Source organism: Apium graveolens, chromosome 10 (assembly GCF_009905375.1).
Source record: "Apium graveolens cultivar Ventura chromosome 10, ASM990537v1, whole genome shotgun sequence".
Classification (NCBI taxonomy): domain Eukaryota; kingdom Viridiplantae; phylum Streptophyta; class Magnoliopsida; order Apiales; family Apiaceae; genus Apium; species Apium graveolens.
In genome coordinates this window covers 132,382,419-132,389,358 of record NC_133656.1, presented here as the reverse complement: position 1 = coordinate 132,389,358, position 6,940 = coordinate 132,382,419, and the positions used below count along the sequence as shown (strand labels likewise).

The following is a 6,940-nucleotide window of genomic DNA, read 5'->3' as shown; positions in this document are numbered from 1 at the left end:
AATATGCAACTAAATGACACACACTCAAAATATTCCTTAACTACCACCCTCAAACTTAAAATCTTCACTGTCCCCAGTGAAGGTAGTAGAAAGGAACACAGGGTATACCTACTCGGAGAAATCATCATCATCACCCTCAGAGGGTGGAGTATCAGGAGGCGGATACGCAGAGACCTCACAAAAAACGGGTCACTGGATGTCAGCTCCAAGGCCTCTAAAAGAAGTCCCAAGTGCAAGGGTGAGCTCCTGAGCAAACCTGCTATGCGTCTCGTATATAGCATCCATCCTCCTCGACAGCCTCCTATACTGGGCATCAGCCATCCGAGCACCATCCTGAGCTCTAGAAGAGTCTGCCTCATCACGCCCTGGTCTCGCCATGGTAGCACCAGCTGCTGGACGTCCTCCTGGAAGATGATAACCCATCCCATGCTCCTCGGGCTCTCCACCAGTCCACTCATGTATCGCATTCAGAGTCCCGGAATCAATAGGAGCGGCTGGCAGCTGCAACTGCTCGTGAGAAGGCCACTGAACTCCCACTGCTCGGCAAAGCTTTGTAACAGTAGATGCATAAGGGATGTTCATGTGCTTCGCTCCCCTCAAAAACTTCAGAATTCCTTGGTAGATGAACTCACCAAGGTCCACATAGTACTCCTCATTCAAAATACCTCATAAAAACTGTGCTCGCTCAACTATAATCTCATGTGCATGTGAAGTAGGCAGAATATTAGCACAAATAAAGGCATTCCATGCACGGGCATACCTATTCATCGCAATCACCGGAAAATGACGATACTCATTAGTCCCAGTCTTGAACGTCCAAACCGTGCCCGGCCTACAGAGAGTAGCACAAATCAAATCCAAGTCAAAATCTTCAGCAGTCTTCTCGTTCCAATTCTCCTCTGTGGGCTTCCTCTGGCGCTGCCCAATCACACAGTGAATCGCCTCAGGATGATAATCCACCGTCATCCCCCGCACAACAAAAAACCCATTCTTTTCAGCCTTCGCGTTCGCATAGAACTCGCGAACCACGCTCATCGGAACTGCCTCTGGTGACTCACAGAAAGAAATCTAACCCTTTTCAGCAATCATCGGCAACAACTCACCATCCCTCCCCGATGGTAAGAATCTCCTCTCCTTCAAAGTCGGCTTACCCAGAAGCCTAGTATACTCCTCCTCAGCAGCCCTATCAAACAAACGAGGTCTCACAGCAGTACCCTTTGCAGAATCAGCAGTAGGAACAGTGTTGTTGTTATCAATCATCCTGAATCTCTTGGGTGCCATTGAAACTGAGAAAAAGTGCTTGAGATTTGTGTTTTTGATTATGGGAGAGAGTTTAAGGTTTGAAAGTGTATGGGGGAGTATATGGAATAGTTGTATGTATATACAGGGTAAAGATTAGGGTTAAAATTTGATTAGGAGTGGGGTTGAGGGTTTAAAACGTGGGTAATGGGAAAATAATTCGTGGGTAGTGGGTTTGTGTTTTGATTTTTGTATTTTATGATTTTTTTGGATTTTTATTAGGCTTAAAAAAATTTCAGGCAGTCGGGCCCTGAGCGTTCGCTCAGCAGAGCTGAGCGGGCGCTCAGGGACCTTCTGGAAAAATATTTTCTTACCCTGATTTTTCTAAATTTTTTGTGGTTTCGGATAGGTTACTAACTTCTAAGGATTCCTATAACAACAAATCATGGGTTGCCTCCCAAGAAGCGCTTCTTTTTCGTCATTAGCTTGACGTAGCGTACCTTACTCAAGTGGACAATAAAACGGCACTAACCACTTCCCGGTTTGCCGTGTCCCCATAGTAATACTTCAAACGCTGACCATTAACCTTGAATGCTTGGCCCGGATCATTCTCAAAAATCTCCACCGCTTCATGTGGAAACACAGTTTTGACAATAAAAGGTCCAGACCACCTTGATTTCAACTTTTCAGGGAAAAGTCGGAGACGAGAGTTGAATAAGAGAACTTGCTGCCCCGACACAAATGACTTAGGATATAGCTTCCTGTCATGCCACATTTTCACTTTTTCCTTGTATATTTTGTTGTTCTCGTATGCTTGGAGTTGAAATTCATCAAGTTCATTTAGCTGAAGCATTCGCTTCTTTCCAGCTGCATCTAGATCAAGGTTCAACTTCTTCAATGCCCAATAGGCTTTATGCTCAAGCTTCACAGGTAAATGACATCCTTTACCATAAACAAGTTGAAATGGGGACATCCCAAGTGGAGTCTTGTATGCTGTTCTGTAAGCCCAAACAGCTTCATCGAGCTTTAAAGACCAATCCTTCCTTGACGGACAAACAACTTTCTCTAGAATGCGCTTGATCTCTCTATTAGACACTTTTGCTTGACCATTCATTTACGGATGATAGGCAGTAGCGACACGATGATTCACATTATAGAGCTGCATCATAGAAGTTAACTTACGGTTGCAGAAATGCAACCCCTCATCACTTATGATTACTCGTGGCATTTCAAACCTTGTGAAAATCTGCTTATGAAGAAAATTCAACACTACCTTTGCATCATTCGTCGGTAGAGCCTTGACTTCTACCTATTTTGAGACATAATCGACTGCCAACAAGATGTACTGATTATTGCAGGACGAGACAAATGGCCCTATGAAATCGATTCCCCAAACATCAAAGACCTCGACTTCAAGCATCACATTTAACGGCATCTCATCCTTCCTCGTAAGATTCCCCACTCTTTGGCAACGATCACACCTTAAAACGAGCTGATGATCATCCTTAAACAAAGTAGGCCAGAAAAAACCTGCTTGCAGAATACGAGCTGTCATATTCTCACCACCATAATGTTCACCATAAACTGTGGAGTGGCAGTCTCGTAATATCCCCTTCGTCTCACAGAATAGGATACATCTCCTGATGATCTTGTCAGCTCCGTGTCTAAATAGATACGGTTCATCCCACATGTACCACTTCACCTCATGCAGAAACTTCTTTTTTTGAGCTGTATCCATATTAGGAGGCATTATATTGCTGACAAGATAGTTCACAATATCTGCGAACCATGGCTCTTCCTCCTGAACTGCGAACAACTGCTCATCCGAAAAAGATTCGTTGATCAATGTCTTATCATGTGAAGTAGAATCAGGATTCTCCAATCTAGAGAGATGGTCAGCTACTTGATTCTCAGTACCTTTCTGATCCTTGATCTCTAACTCAAATTCTTGTAGCAAGAGCACCCAACGAATAAGTCTAGGCTTCGAATCCTTCTTGGAAACCATATAGCGAATGGTCGCATGATCAGTGAACACAGTCACCTTTGTCCCAAGCAAATAAGATCGAAATTTTTTGAAACCAAAGACTATAGCCAAGAGCTCCTTCTCAGTAGTGGTGTAGTTCATTTGAGCTCCATTTAAAGTCTTACTAGAATAGTAGACAACATGAAAGAGATTATTCATGCGCTGCCCAAGAACTGCTCCCACCGCATAATCACTCGCATCACACATCATCTCAAAAGGCTCTGTCCAATCAGGTGCCGTAATAACTGGTGCAGTTATCAAACTCTTCTTGAGAGTCTCGAATGCCGTCAAGCATTCATCATCGAATTTGAAAGGCACATCCTTCTCGAGCAAGCTGCAGAACGGCTTTGATATCTTCAAGAAGTCCTTGATGAAACGCCGATAAAAACCCGCATGGCCAAGAAAACTACGGATTCCTTTCACATAAATAGGTGGTGGAAGATTTTCAATGACTCCCACCTTGGCTTTGTCCACCTCTAGACCCTTGTTAGATACCTTATGCCCAAGAATAATGCCTTCACGCACCATAAAGTAACATTTTTTCCAATTGAGCACCAAATTAGTTTCCATACACCTTTTGAGCACCGCACGAAGATTATTCAAACATTCATCATACGAATGTCCAAAGACGGAGAAGTCGTCCATGAACACTTCGACATTATTTTCAATCATATCAGAGAATATGGCCATCATACATCTCTGAAAAGTGGCAGGTGCACCACATAGGCCAAACAAAACTCTGCGAAAAGCAAATATGCCAAATGGACAAGTGAAATTAGTCTTTTCTTGATCCTCTGGTGCAATACATATCTGATTATACCCCGAATAGCCATCCAGAAGACAATAATACTCATGACCGGCCAACCTGTCAAGCATCTGATCAATAAATGGAAGAGGGAAGTGATCCTTCCTCGTGACCTTGTTCAACTTTCTGTAATCCATGCATACCCTCCATCATGTGACTGTTCGAGTGGGGATGAGCTCGTTCTTCTCATTTGCAACCACAGTGATACCTCCTTTCTTAGGTACACATTGCACAGGCCTCACCCAAGAACTGTCAGAAATAGGATAAATGATTCCTGCATCCAGCCACTTCAGAATTTCTTTCTTCACCACTTCTTTCATGATAGGATTAATTCTTCGCTGTTGCTCAACAGTCGGCTTACTCCCTTCCTCTAGCAGAATTTTATGCATGCAGTACGAAGGGCTGATCCCTTTGATGTCTACTATAGTCCATCTGATAGCCGATTTGAATTCTCTTAAGATCCTCAAGAGCTTGTCCTCCTCACTACCTGAAAGGTCAGATGCAATAATAACCGGTAAAGTATATGCATCGCCTAAAAAAGCATACCTCAAGTGTTCAGGCAATGGTTTAAGGTCCAAACTAGGTGCTTCCTCAATAGATGGTTTGAGCTTTCCTTCAGCATTTTTGAGGTCAGAAGTACCAAGAGATTCAAACGGCATGTCTAGCTTTCGCCTCCAAGGAGAAGCATTTAGATATTGTAGTTGCTCATTGTCATCCTCATGATCACTGTCAAACTCCCCCATTAAGGCTTTCTCTAATGCATCAGACATTAGCATATGATCAAGTTCTGAAGTAACTGCAGAATCAATCAAATCCACCTTTAAGCACTCCTCGTCTTCTGTAGGGAATTTCATCGCTTTGAATACATTGAATGTCACATCCTGATCCTGCACCCTCATAGTAAGTTCACCTTTCTGCATATCTATCAAGGTACGGCCTGTAGCCAAGAAAGGTCTCCCCAAGATTATGGGAATCTTCTTATCTTCCTCGAAATCCAGAATAACAAAGTTTGCAGGAAAGAAGAGCTTATCCACCTTTACTAGCACATCCTCCACTATGCCTCGTGGGTATGTAATAGAACGATCAGCCAATTATAGAGACATGTAGGTGGGCTTTGGATCAGGCAAATTCAACTTTTTGAAGATAGACAACGGCATCAGATTGATGCTTGCTCCCAAATCACACAGGCACTTGTCAAAAGACAACTTGCCAATGGTACAAGGAATGGTGAAGCTACCTGAATCTTTAAGCTTTGGAGGTAATTTTTGTTGTAGCACAGCACTGCACTCTTCCGTTAGAGCAACGGTCTCAAGGTCATCCAGTTTCACCTTCCTTAAAAGAATACTCTTCATAAATTTCGCATAACTAGGCATTTGCTCCAGAGCCTCAGCGAAAGGTATGTTGATGTGAAGTTTCTTGAACACCTCCAGAAACTTACCGAACTGCTTATCCAGCTTTTATTGTTGCAATCTCTTAGGGAAATGTGGTGGAGGATAGAGATGTTTCTCCCCTGTATTACCCTCAGCCAGAGTGTGTTCAACAATAGTCTTCATTGGTTCTGCCGCTTTCTCCTTTTGCTTAGCTTCTTCATCTCCAACTTCAGCCTCTTCGTCTTTTGTTTTTTCAGCATCAACAACTTTTCCAGACCTTAAGGTAATAGCCTTAACTTGCTCTTTAGCTTCCTTTCTGCCTGGCACTTCAGTATCACTGGGAAGTGTGCCCGGTTGACGATTGAGCACTGTATTGGCTATTTGACCGATTTGATTTTCCAAGGTCTTAATAGAAATAGCCTGACTTTTGCACAACAGCTTGAGTTCCTCAAAATCAGCACTAGAAGGTGGAGCAGCACCTCCTTGTTGAGGATATGATTGTCTTGGAGCATACTGCTGTGGTTGCTGGAATCCAGGTGGATTAAACTGTTTACTTACGCCTTGTTGATATGGTTGTTGAATAGCATTCTGATTATTACTCCAGCTGAAATTTGGATGATTTCTGTTATTAGGATGATAAGTAGTTGGCACAGGCTGCTGCGGTCGCTGATAATTGTTCATATACTGAACAAATTCATTAACAAGAGAACACTGATCCGTAGCATGAGAACTTGCACAAAGTTCACAGACCATAGCTATCTGATTGACTCCATAGGTGGCTAGAGAATCGACCTTCATATACAGCGCTTGGAGCTGCGCTGCAATAGCTGTAGCTGCATCAACTTCCAGAATACCTGCTACCTTTCCAGGCATCATCCTTTGAGTTGGGTTTTAATGCTCATTTGCAGCCATAGTTTCAATAAGATTATAAGCCTCAGTATAGCTTTTGGCCCACAAGGCGCCTCCAGCTGCTGCATCGAGCATGGGCCAAGTTTGGCCCCCCAAACCATTATAGAAACCAGTGATCACCATCCAGTCAGGCATGCCATGATGTGGACAATTTCTCAACATCTCCTTATAGCGCTCCCAAGCTTCGCACATGGATTCTGTAGGCTGCTGCGCAAACTGAGTAAGAGCACTCCTCATAGCCGCAGTCTTCGCCATTGGATAGAACTTCACCAGAAACTTTTGTGCAAGATCTTGCCAAGTAGTGATGGACCCAGCTGGTTCAGAATGTAACCAGTCCTTAGCTTTATCCCTCATAGAGAAAAGCCTCAGCTTGATAGCCCCATCAGTCACACCATTATATTTGAAAGTACTACAGATCTTGACAAAATTCCTGATGTGCATGTTGGGGTCTTCAGTAGCAGTACCTCCAAAAGAAACAGAATTATGCACCATCTGAATAGTGCCCGGCTTGATTTCAAAAGTGTTAGCCTGAATAGCCGGATGAAGGATGCTTGACTGAATGTCATCAATTTTAGGCCGAGAAAAGTCCATAAG

General features: G+C 43.4%; 1 non-coding gene across 1 annotated transcript; it reads left to right on the top strand.

Annotated features, from left to right (window-relative positions):
- The first annotated feature begins 6,479 nt into the window (after positions 1-6,479).
- LOC141694311 (small nucleolar RNA R71) lies at positions 6,480-6,586 on the top strand. Its single transcript, XR_012563630.1, has one exon. It is a non-coding gene; the product is annotated as a small nucleolar RNA R71 (small nucleolar RNA).
- Positions 6,587-6,940: the final 354 nt, after the last annotated feature.